Below are 21,937 nucleotides of genomic sequence, written 5' to 3'. Positions count from 1 at the left end.
CTCTACCCACTAGATGCCAGTAGCATTCCCTGTGACCCAGGCATCCCAAAATGTCTCTAAACATTGCCAAATGTCCCTTGGGGAGAAAGGACCAAAATTCCAGCTTTACTGGAATGGAGCTTTACTTCACCCCCTAGCATTGAGAACCACTGCCCCAGAACCAAAGAGAGAGGCATTTAACTCAGCATGGGGAAAAGTGGAATCTAGGAAGACTTTGAAGAGGAAATAACTTTATTCAAGTATGTCTTTCTTATTTTGAAAACCAAAAAAATAGGATGCAATTTTTGAAAAATTAATAAGACAACCAAAGTATTAAAGCAAGCAACCTCACCTCTCTAGGGTAATCCAGGTTTACAGATCTTGTCCCCTTTCACTCTAAAAAATGTCCTAGTTTGGTATTCAGTGGCATTACTGTCCCAGGGTGCCTCAGCATTATCTATTACTATAAACTTTTAAGAAGTAGCAGGCCAGGCACGGCGGCTCACGCCTGTAATCCCAGCACTTTGGGAGGCTGAGGCGGGCAAATAACCTGAGGTAAGGAGTTCAAGACCAGCCTGGCCAACATGGTGACATCCCATCTTTACTATAAATACAAAAATTAGCCAGGTGTGGTGGCGGGCACATGTAATCCCATCCACTTGGGAGGCTGAGGCAGGAGAATTGTTTGAACCCGAGAGGCGGAGGTTGCAGTGAGCTGAGTTTGTGCCATTGCACTCCAGCCTGGGTGACAAAGCGAGACTCTATTTCAAAAAAAAAAAAGAAAAAAAGAAGAAGAAGTAATACACCAGCGTTCCCAGTGAGCAAGCGGGAGGGTGTTTGGCTAATGGAGTGCAGTGGAGCACAGCAATGCGCAAAGCAAAGGAACTTGCTTCTTTAAGCTCTTCTAGCAGTGGTTCTGACAGTGATGTTGACAAAAAGTTAAAGAGGAAAAAGCAGGTTGCTCCAGAAAGACCTGTAAAGAAGCAAAAGACTGGTGAAACTTGAAGAGCTCTGTCATCTTCCAAAGAGAACAGCAGCAGCAGCACAGATGATAACCTGATGTTTCAGGTTAGGAAAATGTGGTACATTCGTGTTTGGGATTTTTTTTTTTTTTTTTTTTTTTTTTAGCCTTGTCCCCCAAGGCTGGAGTGCAATGGCATGATCTTGGCTCACTGCAACCTCTGCCTCCTGGGTTCAAGTGATTCTTCTGCCTCAGCCTCCCGAGTAGCTGGGACTGCAGGCACTCACCACCATGCCCGGCTAATTTCTGTCTTTTATGTCGAGACGGGGTTTCACCATGTTGGCCAGGCTGGTCTCGAACTCCTGACCTCAAGTGATCTGCCTGCCTTGACCTCCCAAAGTGCTAGGATTACAGGTGTGAGCCACCATGCTGGGCCAGTGTTTGGGATTTTAAAGGGGAATTGATATTAGATAATTGGATGGATCCAGAAGGTGAAATGAAACCAGGAAGAGAAGGTATTTCCTTGAATCTGGAGCAAGGGAGCCAGCTGAAGGAACAGATTTTTTAAAATTTAAATTTAAATTTAAATTTAAATTTAAATTTAAAGATTATATCTATACACATACACACACACACACGCACACACACACACACACACATATATATATATACACACTTTTTTTTTTTTTTTTTGAGACAGAGTCTTGCTCTGTTACCCAGGCTGAAGTGCAGTGGTGGGATCACAGCTCACTGCAGCCTCCATCTCCTGGGCTCAAGTGATCCACCTCAGCCTCCCTAGTAGCTGGGACTATAGGTGCTGGCATCATACACAGCTAATTAAAAAAATTGTTTTTTTAGAGAAGGCAGGTGTCGGGGGAGGTGTCTCACTGTGTTGTTCAGGCTAGTCTTGAATCCTAGGCTCAAGTAATCCACCTTTGCCTCCCTAAGTGCTGGGATTATAGGTGTGAGCCACTGCACCTGGCCAGGAACAGATTTCTGACACTGATGATGCAGTTAAGAAAACTGTGAAATCGAAGCCGTATAAAACCTATACTGTTCTAATTGTAGTTGGTGTGTGTGTGTGTGTGTGTGTGTGTGTGTGTGTGTGTTGACAGGTTCTTGCTCTGTGGTCCAGGTAGAGTGCAGTGGGATAATAATCACGGCTCACTGCAGTCTCCAACTCCTTCCACCTCAATCTCCTGAGTAGCTGGGGCTACAGGTGTGCGCCAACATGCCCAGCTAATTTTTAAGGTTTTTTTTAATAGAGATGAGGTCTCACTATGTTGCCCAGGCTGGTCTAGAACTCCTGAGCTCAAGCGATGCTTCTGCTTCAGCCTCACAAAGTGTTAGGATTTCCGGGGAAAGCCACCGCTTCTGGCCTCTAGTCGTTTTAATCTGTCTTTTTACATTGGCTTTTGTTTTCTAAGTGTTGTTCTCCAAGCTATTGTATGTTTAGATTGCAGAACAACTTGTAAAATGAATACCTGCTTTAATGTGCATTATTTAAAATGTTCTGAGTGAAGCTAATTGTCTACTTTATAAGGAGAATTGCTCTGTGCCCACCACTTAGTATACAATAAAATCAAGTAATACAATCTTAACTGTTGGAGCCCCCTTTTTTTTTTTTTTGAGACAGAGTTTCACTCTTATTGCCCAGGCTGGATCTCAGCTCACTGCAACCCCTGCCTCCCAAGTTCAAGTGATTCTCCTGCCTCAGCCTCCTGGGTAGTTGGATTACAGATACCTGCCACCACTCCTGGCTAATTTTTTATATTTTTGGTAGAGATGGGGTATCACCATGTTGGCCAGGCTGGTCTCGAACTCCTGACCTCAGTTGATCCACCCGCCTCCACCTCCCCAAGTGTTGAGATTACAGGCATGAGCCACTGCGCCTGGCCCTGTTGTGGCCTTTTTTGATCATGAGAGTGGTGCTTTTGAAAGCCAAAAATGACAGTTTTTTGTAGATCTTTTAATTTCAATTCAGCTTTCACAATAAAACAGATTGTATTGCATTGAACAAAAAAAGTATTACACTAATACTAAACTTGATGTAAAATGTGATCTCAACTACGAAAATAAATATAGATGTAAATATCTGTATAGAAAAAATCATAATGAAGCATAGCAAAAGGCCATATATCATATCGGATGTTAATATTTGAGTTTATATTTCAGAGTTATCTTTTGGATAAGATCCAATTTTTTTTTCTTTTTTTTGCGACGGAGTCTCACTCTGTTGCCCAGGCAGAGTGCAGTGGCGCGATCTTGGCTCACTGCAACTTCTGCCTCCCGGGTTCAAGCAATTCTCTTGCCTCAGCCTCCCAAGCAGCCAGGACTACAGGCGTCCACCACCATGCCTGGCTAATTTTTGTACTTTTAGTAGAGACGGGGTTTCACCATATTGGCCAGGCTGGTCTCAAACTCCTGACCTTGTGATCTACCCGCCTCAGCCTCCCAAAGTGCTGGGATTATAGGCATGAGCCACCAGGTTTAGGGTCAACTTAAAATTAGTTCAAATTTCTAATTAGCTCATAACTGTGATCGATATTTTTTTTTTTTGAGACGGAGTCTCGCTCTGTCACCCAGGCTGGAGTGCAGTGGCCGGATCTCAGCTCACTGCAAGCTCCGCCTCCCGGGTTCCCGCCATTCTCCTGCCTCAGGCTCCCCAGTAGCTGGGACTACAAGCGCCCGCCACCTTGCCCGGCTAGTTTTTTTTTTTTTGTATTTTTAGTAGAGACGGGGTTTCACCGTGTTAGCCAGGATGGTCTCCATCTCCTGACCTCGTGATCTGCCCGTCTCGGCCTCCCAAAGTGCTAGGATTACAGGCTTGAGCCACCGCGCCCGGCCATCTAGGTTTTTAAAAAATTCAAAATCTACTTGGGTACAGTGGCTCACACCTGTGGTCTCAGAACTTTGGGAGGTCAAGGCCAGAGGTTTGCTTGAGCCCAGGAGTTCAAGACCAGCCTGGGCAACATAGCTAGACCCCCATCTCTACAAAAAAAAAAAAAATTTGGGATCCAAATGAGGTCTACACATTGCAATTGATCATATGTCATTTAACATTCTTTTAGCTTATAGGTTCTTCTTCTACCCCTTTAGGCCAGCTACTATTATCTCATTTTCATGTCCTTCTGCAAAACCTTCTAATTGGGTTTCTATACTTGAATTTCCTCCTGCTCTAATCCAGTTTCTACAAAGCAGCCAGAGAAATCTGAACAAATGGAAACCAGATCAACAGTCCATTTAAAGCCCTTCAAGGCTTCTTTTTTTTGAGACAGAGTTTCGCTCTTGTTGCTCAGGCTGGAGTGCGGTGATGTGATCTTGGCTCACTGCAACCTCTGCCTCCTGGGTTCAAGAGATTCTCCTACCTCAGCCTCCTGAGTAGCTGGGATTACTGGTGCCTGCCACCACGCCCAGCTAATTTTTGTATTTTTAGTAGAGATGGGGTTTTGCCATTTTGGTCAAGCTGGTCTCAAACACCTAACTTCAAGTGATCTGCCTGCCTCGGCCTCCCAAAGTGCTGAGATTACAGGCGCGAGCCACTGCGCCCTGCTCTTCAAGGCTTCTTATGCCCTGGCCTTGCTTATTGCTCCAACTTCTGTGTTTTTTTTTGAGACAGAGTCTCGCTCTGTTGCCCAGGCTGGAATGCTGTGGTATGATCTCAGCTCACTGCAACCTCGCCTCCCGGGTTAAAGTGATTCTTGTGCCTCATCCTCCCAAGTAGGTGGGATTACAGGCTTATGCCACCACGCCCAGCTGATTTCTGTTTGAACCTCTTTAGGGGCTAGAAAACAAACCTTGTTTTCCTCTACTCTTCTGTTGATTTTTATTCTTCCTTCCATCCCTACTGTGAATGTTCCTTCCCCAGAGGGTCTTTTCCTAACCACCCTTTATTGTTTCCTCCCACAGCACCTCACTTTTCCCTGCTTCTAGCATTTATTGCAGCTGGTTATATTTTCATTTTGTGAGTTTACTTCATTCATGCCTCTCTTGCTCCACCCCAGGAGGGCATGGATCATGTCTGTTGTGTTCACACAACTCTGTCCCCATTTTCCAGAAGCACTCATAACAGCATAATAGCTATTTATTTAACAAATATTTGCAAAACCTTCTAACTGGGTTTCTACACTTGAATTTCCCCCTGCTCTAATCCATTTTTTTTTTTTTTTTTTTTTGAGACGGAGTCTCGCTCTGTCGCCCAAGCTGGAGTGCAGTGGCCGGATCTCAGCTCACTGCAAGCTCCGCCTCCCAGGTTCCCGCCATTCTCCTGCCTCAGCCTCCCGAGTAGCTGGGACTACAGGCGCCCGCCACCTCGCCCGGCTAGTTTTTTGTGTTTTTTTTAGTAGAGACGGGGTTTCACCGTGTTAGCCAGGATGGTCTCGATCTCCTAACCTTGTGATCCGCCCGTCTCGGCCTCCCAAAGTGCTGGGATTACAGGCTTGAGCCACCGCGCCCGGCCTCTAATCCAGTTTTTACAAAGCAGCCAGAGAAATGTGTGCAAATGTAAGCTAGATCAACAGTCCTCTTAAAGCCCTTAAATGATTCTTGTGCTATTTGTTGAACAAAGATAAACAAGACAATCCCTAACCTCAAAAAACACAATGAGGCTAAGGCTCACTGCAGCCTCAACAACGGAGGCTAAGGCAGGAGGATTGCTTGAGCCCAGGAGTTCCAGGCTGCATTGAACTATGATCATACCACTGCACTCCAGCCTGGGCAACACAGCGAGACCTTGTTTCTAAAAGTAAATAGATAAAATTTAAAAACCCGCAGGTCACTGTCTCTGCTTATACTGTTTCTAATGGGACCGAACTTCCCTTATTTCAGCTACTAGAGTCCTGTGCTACTTCCTCACTCTTATACATAGATAAAGGGAAGACAAATTGATGTCTTTTTTAAAAAAGGAAAATAATTTGGTAATAACTATCAAATTTTAGATGATACAGTAGTTTCATTTCCAGGAATTCTCATAAATATCTTTACCCAAAAGCACAAAGGACAAAGGGTCAACCACAAGGATGTTTCTACAGCATAGAAGGTAATAACAAAATCCTAGAAGCAACCAAAATGCTTATCAAAGGAGGAGCAGTTAAACAAAATATGACACCCTTACTTTGTAGAATATATTTTGCAGCTATTAATAAGAAGGAGATGGCCGGGTGCCATGGCTCACGCCTGTAATCCCAGCACTTCGGGAGGCTGAGGCAGGCGGATAACCTGAGGTCGGGAGTTCAAGACCAGCCTGACCAACATGGAGAAACCCTGTCTCTACTAAAAATACAAAATTAGCTGGGCGTGGTGGCACATGTCTGTAATCCCAGCTACTCGGGAGACTGAGGCAGGAGAATCGCTTGAACCCGGGAGGCGGAGTTTGTGGTGAGCCGAGATCGTGCCATTGCACTCCAGCCTGGGCAACCAAAGTAAAGCTTCATCTCAAAAAAAAAAAAAAAAAAGGAGAAGTAACGTTGCCATAGTGATTCAGAACATGGACTTCAGAGCCAGATTACATGGGTTCAAATCCCCACTCTATCACTTGGTATTTGTGTGACCTTGGGGGCATGCTGCCTCTGTTTTTTTTTTTTTTTTTTTTTTAAGACAGAGTCTTGCTGAGTCGCCCAGACTGTGGTGCAGTGGCATGATCAGTGGCGCCTGGCTCACTGCAGCCTCCGCCTCCCGGGTTCAAGTGATTCTCCTGCCTCAGCCTCCCAAGTAGCTGGGACCACAGACATGTGCCACCACACCCGGCTAAATTTTGTATTTTTAGCAGAGATGGGGTTTCACCATCCTGGCCAGGCTAGTCTCAAACTCCTGACCTGAAGTGATCTGTCCACCTTGGCCTCCCAAAGTGGTGGGATTACAGGTGTGAGCCACTGCACCCAGCGAGGTTTTTAAAATGTTCTTTAAAAAAAAGTTGAGGGGGTAGAGACAAGTCCTCACTATGTTGCCTAGGCTGTTGAACTCCTGGCCTCAAGTGTTCCTCCTGCCTTGACCTCCAAAAGTGCTGGGATTACAGGCATGAGCCACTGCACCCAGCCTCAGTTTTTTAAAACTGTAAATGAGGGTAATAATAGTTTCCACATCAGAGGGTTGTTATGGGGAATAAACAAGTTAATAGATATTAAGACTTAAACATTACCTGGCAATAATAAGAGCTAAATGTGACATTAATATTAAACATTGAAAAATGTCTATGCCCTATTGTTTCATTTAATTAACTAGTTTTTTAATTGAAAAATTGAAAAGCATGTGGTTAAAAAAAATTTCACAACAGATGATAGGGCATATAATGAAAAATGAGTTTGTCTTCCACCCCAGAGCCAAGCTATTCACAGCTTCTTAGGAATCTTTCCAGAAATGTTTTATATATATGCAAACTTATATGTGTTAATGTATTTCACACATACCCACACTCAAGCACAAATCCTCCTTTTCCTTTTAAACACTCTGTCTTGCAGCTTGCGTGTTTTTTGTTTGTTTGTTTGTTTGTTTTTTCAGACGGACTCTCATTCTGTTGTCCAGGCTGAAGTGCAGTGGCGTGATCTTGGCTCACTGCAACCTCTGCCTCCTGGGGTCAAGCTACTCCCTCCCAAGTAGCTGGGATTATAGGCATGCTCCACCATGCCTGGCTAATTTTTGTATTTTTAGTAGAGACGGGGTTTCGCCATATTGGCTAGGCTGGTCTTGGAACTCCTGACCTCAGGTGATCTGCCTGCCTCGGCCTCCCAAAGTGCTGGGATTACAGGGGTGAGCCACCGCTCCAGGCCACAGCTTGCTTTTTACACTTTGTAGTATATCTTGGAAGTTGTTCCATATCATCATATACAGACTTTTTTTATTTTTTGAGATAGAGTTTCGCTCTTGTCACCCAGGCTGGAGCGCAGTGCCGCGATCTTGGCTCACTGTTACCTTTTCCTTCCTGGTTCAAGCAATTCTCCTGCCTCAACCTCCTGAGTAGCTGGGATTACAGGCATCTGCCACCATGCCTGGATAATTTTTTGTATTTTTAGTAGAGATGGGGTTTCACCATGTTGGCCAAGCTGGTCTTGAACTCCTGACCTAAGGTGATCCACCCACCTTGGCCTCCTAAAGTGCTGGGATTACGGGCATGAGCCACCACGCCCAGCCAGCATACACAGATTTAAATAATTACTTTTTTCCACTGTTAAGTTCGTGACAAACCCATTGTCAAACTGGACCATCATAAGTCAGGGACTGTCTCTGCAGAGGAACTATATATCTAGTTTCCTATTGACAGACATTTTAGTGGGTTATAGTCTCTTGCTATTACATATAATGCTGCAATTAACATCTTTGGATATATCCCAAATATGGCTGTTTAAAAGAAGATAGGCTCCATATTTTGTTTTTTAAAAGCATGTTTGTGTGTGCATAAGTGTGTACCCGCTGAAGATGATTGCAATCTGTAGGAATTCAGAATGCAAGGAATGGAGAGAGCAAAAGGCAGTTTGACCAAAGAGCCTGGATGTTTAAGTGTTTTGTTTTTTAATCTCTCTTTTTTTTGAGATGAGATCTCACTCTGTAGTCCAGGCTGGAGTACAGTGATGTAGTTTTTGTTCACTGCAGCCTCGATCTGCCAGGCTCAAGCGATCCTTCCATCTCAGCCTCCAGAGTAGCTGAGACTACAGGCACATGCCACCGCACCCAGCTGATTTTTGTATTTTTTATAGAGACGGGGTTTCACCTTGTTGCCCAGGCTGGTCTCAAACTCCTGGGCTGAAGTGATCTGCCTTCTTCACTCTCCCTAAGTGCTGGGATTACCTGCATGCACCACTGCACCTGGCCTGTGTGTTTTTTTGTTTTGTTTTCTTTTGTTTTTTTTGAGGCAGAGTCTCGATCTGGTGCCCAGGCTGGAGTGCAGTGGCGGGATCTTGGCTCACTGCAACCTCCACCTCCCGGGTTCAAGCGATTTTCCTGTCTCAGCCTCCTGAGTAGCTGGGATTACAGGCTCAGTCCACCACACCCGGCTAAGTTTTGTATTTTTAGTAGAGACGGGGTTTCACCATGTTGGTCAGGCTGGTCTCGAACTCCTGTCCTCATGATCTGCCTGCCTCGGCCTCCCAAAGTGCTGGGATTACAGGCATGCGCCACCGTGCCTGGCCTGTGTTTTGTTTTTTAAAATGTTACCTATACAATAAATTTTTTTCAGAGGTTATACCCTAAAAGAGAAGCAATCATTTTATCTTCTGGTTCTCCAAGCTCTTGGTTCACACCTCAGTTATAGACAGAGTGGGACCTGTCTGTTCCCCTTGCTAGCCAAGGAATTTGCCTAGTCAACCTCCAATACCCAGCCCAGTGCCTGGCACATAGAAGGTGTTCACTAAACACTTCTGGGATGAATGAAGCTACTCCTCTGACCTAGGTTTCCCTGTATATAAAATTAGAATGATAAAGTGACCCACATCTAATGGCCATCCTAAGAAATTCCTGAGCAAAAAAAAAGAAGAAATTCCTGAGCAATGTGAATGTTCTCAAAAAACATGAAAGTGTGTAAAACTGCTCAAGAATAGCTGTTTAATCTAAAATTTATCCTGTGGGCTGACCAGGTCAAAATGCCTGCGGTGTAGCTAGTTCAAAGGACAGTGGCATCTTCCCCAAGTGAGAACAGCCTATTAAATTTGTGAGCAAGAGGGACAGAGTTGTCAGCTGAGCAGAGCCCTGCTGCCAAGTCCTCTAGATCTGAAACCATCTTGGCCTGCTTCCACCCTGGAATCATTTTGGAAAGATTATGGCCCCTGCAAGTCTGTTAAAAAGTTGGAGCCTTGGCTGGGCGTGGTGGCTCATGCCTGTAATTTCAGCACTTTGGTAGGCTGAGACAGGAGGATTGCTTGAACTCAGGAGTTGGAGACCAGCCTAGGCAACATGGCAAGACCTCATTGCTACAAAACAAAAACAACAATTAGCTGGATGTGGTGGTGCAAGCATGTAGTCTCAGCTGCTTGGGAAGCTGAGATCATGCCACTGCACTCCAACCTGGGCAGCAGAGCGAGACCCTGTATCAAAAACAAAAATCAAAAAACAATTGGAGCCTTTATATTAGATATAACCCAAGGACTCCCCAACCATAGAGTAATCTTGGAGTATTGAAGGGTGGAAAGGTGTAATAACTTTCCTCCCTATCAGAAGGGTCATGGCCACCACTCCTATAACAAAAGACTGGTTAACAAGAGAAAAGCATAAGAAATTTATAACTTTCTCTTTTAATTTTTTGTTTTAGAGACAAGGTCTTGCTCTGTTGTCTAGGCTGGAGTACAGTGGCGTGATCATGGCTCATTGCAGCCTTGAACTTCTGGGCTCAAGCCATCTTCCCGCTTTAGCCTTCCCAGTAGCTGGGATTGCAGGCACATACCACCATGTCCATCTAAAAGCATATCAGATTTATCCAATCAAAATTGTATGTGACATGGGAGCCTTCAGAAATGAAGACCCAAAGACTCAAGAAAAAAACCGTTCTTTTTTTTTTTTTTTTGAGATGAAGTGTCGCACTGTGGCCCAGGCTAGAGTGCAGTGGCACGATATGGCTCACTGCAACCTTCACCTCAGCCTCCTGAGTAGCCTCCTGGGACTACAGGTGCACACCACCACACCTGGCTAAATTTTTTTTTTTTGTATTTGTAGTAGAGACGGGGTTTCATCGTGTTAGCCAGGATGGTCTTGATCTCCTGACCTCATGATCCGCATGCCTCGGCCTCCCAAAGTGCTGGGATTACAGGCATGAGCCACCGCGTCCAGCCAAAAACTGTTCGTTTTTATGCTTAGATTCAGTGAAGCATGACAGCTGTGTTGAAACGTGATTAGACAGAAAGGGAATGATCTAATAGTAACAGACTGAGTGGGGAAACCCAGCAAGGCCTGTGTTCAGATTCTTCTTGGCCTGTTCCTTTCTCCTGGGTTTAGGGCAGGGCCCCTTCTGAAATGAAGGTCTTATGATCTATTTTCAGACAAGGTAGGTCCGATAATTTTATGGCCAGCTCCTACACAGAAGGATGGAGGAATGTTAAAGTCCTATTTCTAGGTTTTATGGCTGGCTTTGGAGAAGAAGGGTTCTAGTTTCTATGGCCTGCCTTGGGAGAGGAAGGGAAGCAGAAGAAAGAAGTACAGGAGAAGAGAAGAAAGAGACTTTGCTTTTGAGGTCCTTCCAATATCTTTCAGTTCAAAGTATCAGCATGCCAAAGTGCCTTACTTTGGGGTATTATTTTCTGAGCCCCAACAGTAGTAAGGAAATGACAGTAATAATTCTTTTTTTATTTTTATTTTTTTAATTGAGACGGAGTCTTGCTCTGTCGCCCAGGCTGGAGTGTAGCTGTGCAATCTTGGCTCACTGCAACCTCCACCTCCCAGGTTCATGCGATTCTTGTGCCTCAGCCTCCCAAGTAGTTGAGATAACAGGCATGTGCCACCATGCCTGGCTAATTTTTTTGTATTTTTAGTGGAGATGGGGTTCTGCCGTGTTCGCCAGGCTGGTCTAGAACTCCTGACCTCATGTGACCCGACTGCCTCAGCCTCCCAAAGTGCTGGGATTACAGGTATGAGCCACTGCGACCGGTGACAGTGATGATTCTTTCAACATTCAGTAATTATTGACCTGGCTGGGTGTGGTGGCCACGCCTATAATCCCAGTGCTTTGGAGGCCGAGGCTGGAGGACTGCTTGAGGCCAAGAGTTTGAGATCAGCCTGGGCAACATAGCAAGACCCTGTCTCTACAAAACAAAACAACAAAAAAGCAAACAAAAAGTATTTACTGAGCAACTACTCTCTATGTGCCAGGCATAGGTGCTGCAGTTTCAAGACAAAGTATCTGCCTTCACAGACCTTAGGCAGATACAAAACGATATTAAATATAAATCAGATAGTGCTAAGAAAAGTACAGTGGGTGTCACAGGTAGGGTCCGCTGGACCCACACCCTGAGACAATGCTTATCATGTTCAATGACTACAGAGGTTGCATCTTGGTAGGGAGATGAAGGAAGCATGATTGGGCAGAGGGAGGAATCAAGCTGAGAGGCAGGCCCTACTACAGCCTCAGCCAACCCCATGGGGAGCACCAGAGTGGACATGGCCCATCTCAGTTGCTTCCTGTTGGGCCACAGTGGCCCTCCTTTCTACTCCACCCCAATCAGTCACTGGGTGTGGGATATCTTGCAAAGGGTGTACCCTTGGGCACATTCTCTCTTGTAGCTGAGGCAATTCTCAAAGGAGCTGATAGCTGAAGGCTGTCTGCTTACGGCACTCCCAGCTGCTGGGGCAACAAGTCCTGCCTTGAAAGGGAATCTGGGCTGTGGGTCAACATGTCCATCATCCAACATATGGGGAGAGAGGATGATGGTGGAGGTGCTCCTTGGGATAGGGTGGTCAGGGAAGGACTCTCCGAGGAGATTTTAAATAACCTAAATGAGGCCGGGTCGGTGGTTTACACCTGTAATCCCAGCACTTTGGGAGGCCGAGGTGGGCGGATAATGAGGTCAGGAGTTCAAGAGCAGCCTGGCCAACATGGTGAAACCCTTTCTCTACTAAAAATATACAAGTTAGCCAGGTGTGGTGAGCACCTCTAGTCTCAGCTACTTGGGAGCCTGAGGCAGGAGAATGGCTTGAACCCGGGAGGCAGAGGCTGCGGTGAGCCGAGATTGCACCACTGCATTCCAGCCTGGGCAACAAAGTGAGACTCCATCTCAAACAAACAAACACACGAACAAACAACCTGAGTGAAGTGAAGGAAGGAGCCATGCAGATTCTGAGGGAAGAGCATTCTAAACAAAGGGAACAGCAAATGCAAATGTCCAAAGGAGGGATTCTTTTTGAGATGTTCAAGGAAGAGCAAAGAAGCCAGCATGACCGGAGAGCAATGAATAAGGGGAGAGTGATAGGAAATGCACAAGCGCCAGATCATGTAGAGTCTTGCACACTATCATAAAAATTTGAATCTTTATTGTTACAGGAAGCCATTGAGGGTTAAAAACAGAAGAATGACAAAATTTGGTTGATGATTTAAAAGGATCACCCTGGATGTTGCTGTATGGAGAGCTAGAATGGAGGTAGGGAAACCAGATAGGAAGCTATTCTGGTATTTCAGGTAAGAGAGAGTCATGGTTGGGACTATAGAAAGGGACAGGTTGGTGGGGACTATAGAATGGTACAGAGCTGTAGAGAAGTGTCTCTCAACCAGGGTGACTTTGCTCTAGGTTCTCCACATACCTCTCCCCAACTCTCCCTACCAGTCAAGGACATTTGTTCAATATCTGAACATTTTCGGTTGTCATAAATCGGGGATGCTATTGGCTTCTAGTGAGTGCTGCAAAGTATCCTACAATAATGCACAGGAAAACTCCCCGTGACAAAGAATTACTTGGTTCAAAATGTCAATAGTGGGCCAGGCGTGGTGGCTCACACCTGTAATACCAGCACTTTGGGAGGCCAAGGAGAGCAGGTCACCTGAGCTCAGGAGTTCAAGACTAGCCTGGCCAACATGGTGAAACCCTGTCTCTGCTAAATATACAAAAATTAGCTGGGCTTGGTGGCAGGTGCCTGTAATCCCAGCTATTTGGGAGGCTGAGGCAGGAGAATCACTTGAACCTGGGAGGCGGAGGTGGCCGTGAACAGAGTTCATGCCACTATTCTCCAGCCTGGAGGATACAGCGAGACTCTGTCTCAAAAAAAAAACCAAAAACAAAAACCAAAATGTCAATGGTGGCTGGGCACAGTGATTCATGCCTGTAATCCCAGCACTTTTGGAGGCCAACATGGAGGATTGCTTGAAGCCAGGAGCATTATACCAGCCTGGGCTACAAAGCGAGACCTCATCTCTTTTTTTAAATTAGTTGAGCCTGGTAGCAAGCAACTGTAGTCCAGGCTATTAGGGAGGCTGAGGCAAGAGGATCGCTTGAACCCGGGAGTTCAAGGCTACAGTGAGCAATGATTGTGCCACGGCACTCCATCCTGGGCAACGGGGTAAGAACCTGTCTCAAAAATAAAATTAAAAAAAAGACAATAGTCCTAAGGTTGAGAGACCTTAGTACTTGCAATAGAGGAAGTGAAAAGTATTAGAGATGTATTCTTTTTAGATGGAGTTTTACTCCTGTCACCCAGGCTGGAGTGCAATGGTGCGATCTCAGCTCACTGCCTGCCTCCCAGCTTCAAGGGATTCTCCTGTCTCAGCCTCCTGAATAGCTGGGATTACAGACATGTGCCACCACGCCCGGCTAATTTTTGTATTTTTAGTAGAGATGGGGTTTCACCATGCTGGCCAGGCTGGTCTCAAACTCCTGACCTCGTGATGCACCCGCCTTGGCCTCCCAAAGCGCTGGGATTACAGGTGTGAGACATTGCGCCTGGCCAGATCCTGTCTCTTAAATTAAGAAAAAAATAAAGAAGAAGAAGACGACGAAGCAAGGGTGGATCAGCTGTGTCAAATGTTCCTGAAAGGCTGTGGGTAAGGATTGAGAATTGCCCACTGGAAATGAATATGAAGTTTATCAGTGGCCTTGAAAAGAGCAGGTTCCATGGAGTGGGTTCAGGAGAAACAGGGAGGTGAGAAAACAGAAATGGGAATTACAGACAATTCTTTCAAAGAGTTGTGCCCCAAATGGGGACAGATAATGTGTCAGTAATAAGAGGAGGATCCAGGATCAAGGATGGAAAGTTGTTACAACACATTTGTAGGCTGCAGGGAAGGTGTAGTAAAGGGAGGAAGCTTGTTAATGTTAACCTCTATTGAATACTTACTAAGTAGGAGCTGCATGAGGCATTTTATATAGATTATTTCCTTTAACCTGTACACCCAACCAATGAGGAAGAGAATATGATCATCCCGATTTCACAGAAGACAAAACTGAGGCATGGAAAGGATGGGGTGGGGTACATGGACATGGTCATAGGGCTAGTAAGTGGGGGAACTTGGATGTAACCAGGATGTCTGGCTCCAGAGCCTACATTCTCACTCTCTTTCATTTACTTTTTTTTTTTTTTTTTGAGACAGAGTCTTGCTCTGTTGCCCAGGCTAGAGTGCAGTGGCGTGGTCTCGGCTCACTGCAACTGCTGCCTCCTGGGTTCAAGCGATTCTCCTGCCTTAACCTCCAGAGTAGCTGGGATTACAGGCATGTGCCAACACACCCCACTAAATTTTGTATTTTTAGTAGAGGTGGGGTTTCCCCATGTTAGCCAGGCTGGTCTGAAACTCCTGACTTCAGGTGATTCACCTGCCTCAGCCTCCCAAAGTGTTGGGATTACAGGCATGAGTGACCATGCTCAGCTTTTCATTTGCATTTTTAAAATGTATGTTTATTTCATCATTTATTTATGTATTTATTTATTTTTTTGAGACGGAATCTTGCTCTTGTCCCCCAGGCTGGAGTGCAGTGGTGCGATCTCGGCTCACTGCAACCTCCACCTCCCAGGTTCAAGCAATTTTTCTGCCTCAGCCTACTGAGTAGCTGAGACTACAGGCATGTGCCACCACGCCCAGCTAATTTTTTGTATTTTTTTTTTAGTAGAGATGGGGTTTCACCATGTTGGCCAGGATGGTCTCGATCTCTTGACCTCATGATCCACCTGCCTCGGCCTCCCAAAGTGCCAGGATTACAGGTGTGAGCCACCGCGCCCGGCCCCTCGTATTTTTATTTTTTATTTTTTGAGACAGGGTCTCACTCTGTTGCCCAGGCTGGAGTGCAGTGGCACAATCATGGCTCACTGTAACCTCTTGCCTCCCAGAGCTCAAGCAATCCTCCCACCTCAGCCTCTTGAGTAGCTGGGACCACATGAGTGCACCATCACATCCAGCTAATTTTTATATTTTTTGTAGAGATGGGGTCTCACTGTGTTGCTCAGACAGATCTTGAACTCCTGGGCTCAAGTGATCTTCCCTCCTCAGCCTCCCAAAGTGTTGGGATTACAGGCATGAGCCACTGCACCTGGCCCATTTAAGTTCATTTCTTATTGCAAATTGTAACCACTGTCTAAAATTTATATCTATTATCGTTTGTTCTCCCCTTGGAAAACACAATTATTATTATTATTACTATTATTATTATTATTATTATTTTTTGAGACAGAGTCTCGCTCTGTCGCCCAGGCTGGAGTGCAGTGGCCGGATCTCAGCTCACTGCAAGCTCCGCCTCCCGGGTTTACACCATTCTCCTGCCTCAGCCTCCCGAGTAGCTGGGACTACAGGCGCCCGCCACCTCGCCCGGCTAGTTTTTTGTATTTTTTAGTAGAGACGAGGTTTCACCGTGTTCGCCAGGATGGTCTCGATCTCCTGACCTCGTGATCCACCCGTCTCGGCCTCCCAAAGTGCTGGGATTACAGGCTTGAGCCACCGCGCCCGGCCGGAAAACACAATTATTGGCCTTTCAAGACTCCACGGAAGTGAATCCCCAGAAATTTGCAACTGACCGCTCCCACTCTGCCCCCTCTGCTTCTGAAGCAAATCCTGTCATAGCCCCTATGGGGCTGTCCAACCCAACACCCCCTGTGTTCCTATTGTGTGTGTTTTCTTGTCAGTGTCCTGCAGTGGAACAGAAGCTCCTCAAGGGCTCCGGTTGCCTCCAATTCTCCTTTCTATCCCTGGCTGGCAGGACAAGCCTTCAAACAATAAATATCTGTCAAGGAGTTTTATGGATGGATGACTGAATGAATGTAAAAAGGATACTAGGGGCTGGGCACGGTGGCTCACACCTATAATCCCAGCACCTTGGGAGGCCAAGGCGGGCAGATCACCTGAGGTCAGGAGTTTGAAACCAGCGTGGCCAGCATGGTGAAACCCTGTCTCTACAAAAATACAAAAATTAGCCAGGTGTGGTGACATGCACCTGTAATCCTAGCTATTCAGGAGGCTGAGGCAGGAGAATCACTTGAACCTGGGAGGCGGAGGTTGCAGTGATCTGAGATCATGCCACTGCACTCCAGCCTGCGAGACAGAGTGAGACTACGTCTCGAAAAGATAAAAGCATCCTAGGAATATTGGAAGCCACAGGACCGCTGAATGTGGGCTTCTCCACCTACAAGCTGCATAGAGACAAAAGTACTCTCAAAATTCAAAGTTCAAGAAAAATCCTTGGGGAGTAGGGGTTTGAAGGTGAGGATACTTGTTAAAAAGTGCGGCTTCCTGCTGGGCGCGGTGCCTCACGCCTGTAATCCCAGCACTTTGGGAGGCCAAGGCGGGCGAATCACCTGAGGTTCGAGTTCGAGACCAGCCTGGCCAACGTGGTGAAACCCCATCTCTACTAAAAGCACAAAAATTAGCCGGGTGTGGTGGCGGGCACCTGTAATCCTAGCTACTCAGGAGGCTGAGGCAGGAGAATTGCTTGAACCCGAGAGGTGGAGGCTGCAGTGAGCCAAGGTCGCCCCACTGCACTCCAGGCTGGGAGACAGAGCGAAATTCCATCTTAAAAACAAAACAAAACAAAAAAACAAAAAACCAGTGCAGATTCCTAGGCTTGACCCCCAGAGATTCTGTTCCATATGTCTGAGGTGGAGTCCAGGAGTTAGTACAAGGGGTTTCTTTCCTTTCCAAAGAATTCCATGCAGTACTCCCCAGTCCTCCCACTGGAAGGTCAGGGAATCAGGAGACCTGGATTCTAGACCACATTCTACTACTTATCATCTGGGAAGGATTGCCAGATAAAATAAGGCATGCGATATTTGGGACATGCAATACTAAAAAAGTATTCATTGTTTATATGAAATGCAAATTTAACTGGTCTTCCTATATGTCTGTTTGCTGAATCTGGCAACCTTCCAGCTGGGTGACCTCAGCGAAGCTGCATAACTTCCTAGAGCTTCAGTCTACTTATCTATAAAATGGAGAAATTTGATCTTTCCTTATGGTCCTGAGGATTGAGAGCTTCATGTAAAGTGCTTAACTGCAGTGAATGGCACATGGTAAATACCCAGTAAATGAGCTATAAGAGGCCGGGCGTGATGGCTCACACCTGTAATCCCAGCACTTTGGGAGGCCAAGGCGGGTGGATCACAAGGTCAGGAGTTCGAGACCAGCCTGATCAATATGGTGGAACCTCATCTCTACTAACAATACAAAAAATTAGCCAGGCGTGGTGGTGGGCACCTGTAGTCCCAGCTACTCGGGAGGCTGAGGCAGGAGAATCACTTGAACCCAGGAGGCAGAGGTTGCAGTGAGCTGAGATGGCACCACTGCACTCCAGCCTGGGTGACAGAGTGAGACTCCGCCTCAAAAAAAAAAAAAAAAAGAATTAAAGACATTTATTTTAATTTTAATCTCTCTTACAGCATTAAAATGGAATTCATCAAGTAAGATTTACATATACTTCTCAGAAATGCATCTTACGACCAATCTGTCTGGCAGCTGGCTGAGATGTTGAGATATGGACAGCCTGAGGCAGTCCTGGGCCCCAAAGTGAGGGTTAATGGGGGACATTTAAATTCTCATTCAGGCCGGGTGTGGTGGCTCACGCCTGTAATCCCAGCACTTTGGGATGCCAAGACAGGATACTCACTTGAGCCCGGTTGTTTGAGGCCAGCATACGCAACATGGCGAGACCCTGTCTCTACCAAAAACACAAAAATTAGCTGGGCGTGGTGGCACATGCCTATGGTCCCAGCTACTCAGGAGGCTGAGGCAGGAGGATGGCTTGAGCCTGGGAGGTGGAGGTTGCAGTGAGTTGAGATCTTGCCACTGCACTCCAGCCTGGGAGACAGAGTGAGACCCCATCTCAAAAAACTAATAATAAATGCAATAAATAAATAAATAAATACATTCTCATTCAGACACTGATTTCTTAATCAGATTTTAGAGTTTCCGCAAATAAACCAGTTGGGGAAAAAAAAAAAAAAAAAGAGTGTGATCCTTCCAGAAACCAGTAGGGGGGAGTGTGTGCATTTTGGGATAAAACTAAAATACTACAGGATTCAAACAGCCCTGGCTGCAGGTTTTCCACATCTGGGGAACAATGGAGGGCCTAATAAAGTCCTGGGTAGTGCACTGGTCAAGGCGAGGGTCAGTGTGGACCCCAAAATGCTGAGAAAATCAGCCTATACAGGAATAGTGCCTGTGGTCCATCTGTGAGAGGATGTTGTGGAAAATGAGAAACTAATGCAGATTTGGGAATATGGTATATAGAAGGAAAAAGAGACTTTGTATGTTGAAAGACACCAAAAAGTCAAAAGCAAGTGACAAACCAAGAGAGAAGAATTGCAAATCATATATGACAAAGAATTACAAAATGTATAAAGCTGTCCCATCAAGAGATGAACACAGGTAATTTATGTAAGAAATAAGAACTATAAATAGGCTGGGCACAGTGGCTCACGACTGTTACCCCAGCACTTTGGGAGGCCAAGGCAGGAGGATCTCTTGAGCCCAAAAGTTTGAGAACACCTGGGCAACATAGTGGGACCCCTGTCTACTCAGGAGTCCCAGCTACTCAGGAGGCTGAGGCAGGAGGATTGCTTGATCCCAGGAGTTGGAAGCTGCAGTGACCCATGATTGCACCACTGTACTCCAGCCTGGGCAACAGAGTGAGACCCTGTTTCAAAATTAAAAAAGAAAAAAAAAGAAAAAAGAGGAAAGAAATATAAATATTTAATAAACATACATTTAAAAGATTAATCTCTTTAGCAACAAGGAAATACAAATGAAAACACTGCAGGGGCTTTCTGCCTTATTTTCCTATGCTTATTGTCCATTGAGCGCCTGTTCTGTGCCAGGCATTGTGCAAAGAGCTTTCTAGACATCAACTCAGCATTTAATGTGTACAAAAACTCTGAGAAGTGGGAACAAACATTATCCTTATTTTACCTAAAGCATGCGGCTCTGAAAGGTTAGTAACTTGCCTGGAGTTTATCCAGCTGGGAAGGGCAAGCAGGGTTCGGACCCACGTTTGCGTGATTCCAAGTCCTTCTCCCCATCTGGGATCTCAATTGATATGTCCAAGCAGCATCTGGTGCTGGACTATAGTGCTTTGGAGAAGGCCCTGGAAGCTGTGAGCCCCAAGCAGCCAAAGAGGAACAGAAAAGAAAGAAAGAAAGAAAGAAGGAAGGAAGGAAGGAAGGAGGAGGGAGGGAGGGAGGGATGGAAGGAAGGAAGGAGGAGGGAGGGAGGGAGGGAAGGAAGGAAGGAAGGAAAGAAAAGAAAGAAAGAAAGAAAAAGAAAGAAAGAAAGAAAAGAAAGAAAAAGAAAACCTCAGAAAATCAGACAGCAATGGAAGTGGTCCTGGGGAAGCAGGGTGTTTTGGCAGAGCATAGAAAATGGGAATTTGGGGACAAGAGAGATAGGGGTTTGGAACGCCAATTGGGGGGGCTAGAGGAAACAGTTCGTGGCACATTCTAAGCAGGCTGGGGTCTGGCTGGCTTGAATGTTCACAGCCCTGGAGGATGGAAGCTGAGGAATCTGTTTGTCATCCACTGCATGCTGAGCTGCCATTCTCATATCTAAACCTTCCAGCCCCAAGTCCCTCATTCCCTCCCTCCTTCTCGCACCTGCTGGCAGCGGGGGCTCCAATGAATGGACAAGTTCCGTGAATTCTTGCCCCTTCCCCCACCTTTTACATAGCCAAGCCCTGGAACAAAAGGCGCCCTGAGCCTGGGGCCCCTTCCCTGGACTCCTGCCAGCTCCAGGGAGTGCTAGACAGCTGGAGCCGTGCTCCACACCACACCATTTACATCTTTTACAGCCTTCCCACCCCATGCTCCTCTCTTCCCACTCATGGCCACGGCCACAGGCCCACTAGACCCCAGGACACTCCTCCTGGTTCCCTGGAGGTTAAGGGGAGTTGCCGTGACACAGATAGGCGGGGCAGCGGGGTATGGGCGTGTGGTTCACATCCTAGAATCCAGGGCTGAAGGTGTAGATCCTTTGCTTAGGACAATCCATCCCACCCACCAAGCAGCAGCAACGGGAAGCTCCTTGCCTGTCACTTTGTGCTCCTGATTTCAGGTGCCACAGGTGGCTGTCCTGTAGGATTTGGGATCCTCTTTCCTAGGTGGTTCCCTATCACTTTGGATTAGGTATCCACCTAGTGGTTTTATCCACTGATAGGTGCTCACTATGTATTGAGCACCTATTGTGTGCTCGGAACAATGGTAGGTGCATCGCGTCTGTTTCCTCATTTAATCCTTACCACAGCCCAAGGTGAAATATATATGGACCCAGAGGCTCGCCCCAAGGCTCCTCGGGTCAGCTGGTCCACAGTAGTGACAGGATGTGAATCCAGATCTTTCCCACCTGCCACCTTGAGTAGGAATCTGAGGACCAACTGGGTAACTCTTCCCTCAAACTCTCTTGCACAGTCTGTGCTGTTTAGGACTCTCGCAAATCACAGGAGCCATCCTATGATTCCGCCCTTTCCCGATCCACAGGGATGGCCCCACCCAGGCTCCCCTTCCTCCCAGGCAGCCTCCTAAAGTCCACATTTTGTTTCAAATGCCTGTAGAGCAGGACAGGCCAGGAAAAGAGGCAGTTATACCTTCCCTTGGTGAGAAGCCCTCTCAAGACACAGGCCTGGCTTTGGTTTGCTGCTCCGCGATTCCTCCTTCCTCTCTTGCAAGCCTTGCCCTTCTGGACTGAGCCTAGTTTCAGACAACATGAGCACTGGTTGATTTTATTATTATTATTATTATTATTATTATTTGAGATGGAGTCTCACTCTGTTGCCCAGGCAGGAGTGCAGTGAATGGTGCGATCTCAGCTCACTGCAACCTACGCCTCCTGGGTTCAAGCAATTATCTTGCCTCAGCCTCCCGAGGAGCTGGGACTACAGGTTACCACTACCACGACTGGTAAATTTTTGTCTTTTTATTTATTTTTTATTTATTTATTTTTTTATTGAGATGGAGTCTCACTCTGTCACCCAGGCTGGAGTGCAGTGGCCGGATCTCAGCTCACTGCAAGCTCCGCCTCCCGGGTTTACGCCATTCTCCTGCCTCAGCCTCCCGAGTAGCTGGGACTACAGGCGCCCGCCACCTCGCCCGGCTAGTTTTTTGTATTTTTAGTAGAGACGGGGTTTCACCATA

The 21,937-nt window shown here is 46.4% G+C and overlaps 1 pseudogene; it reads left to right on the top strand.

Moving 5' to 3' along the window:
* The first annotated feature begins 741 nt into the window (after positions 1 to 741).
* Positions 742 to 20,885, top strand: LOC117071007 (annotated as a pseudogene).
* Positions 20,886 to 21,937: the final 1,052 nt, after the last annotated feature.

The sequence above is a fragment of the Trachypithecus francoisi genome, unplaced genomic scaffold, assembly GCF_009764315.1.
Source record: "Trachypithecus francoisi isolate TF-2019V2 unplaced genomic scaffold, Tfra_2.0 Lachesis_group3, whole genome shotgun sequence".
NCBI classification, from domain to species: Eukaryota; Metazoa; Chordata; class Mammalia; order Primates; family Cercopithecidae; genus Trachypithecus; species Trachypithecus francoisi.
Note: the sequence above shows the minus strand (reverse complement) of the source record. Positions and strands in the feature narration are given on the sequence as shown.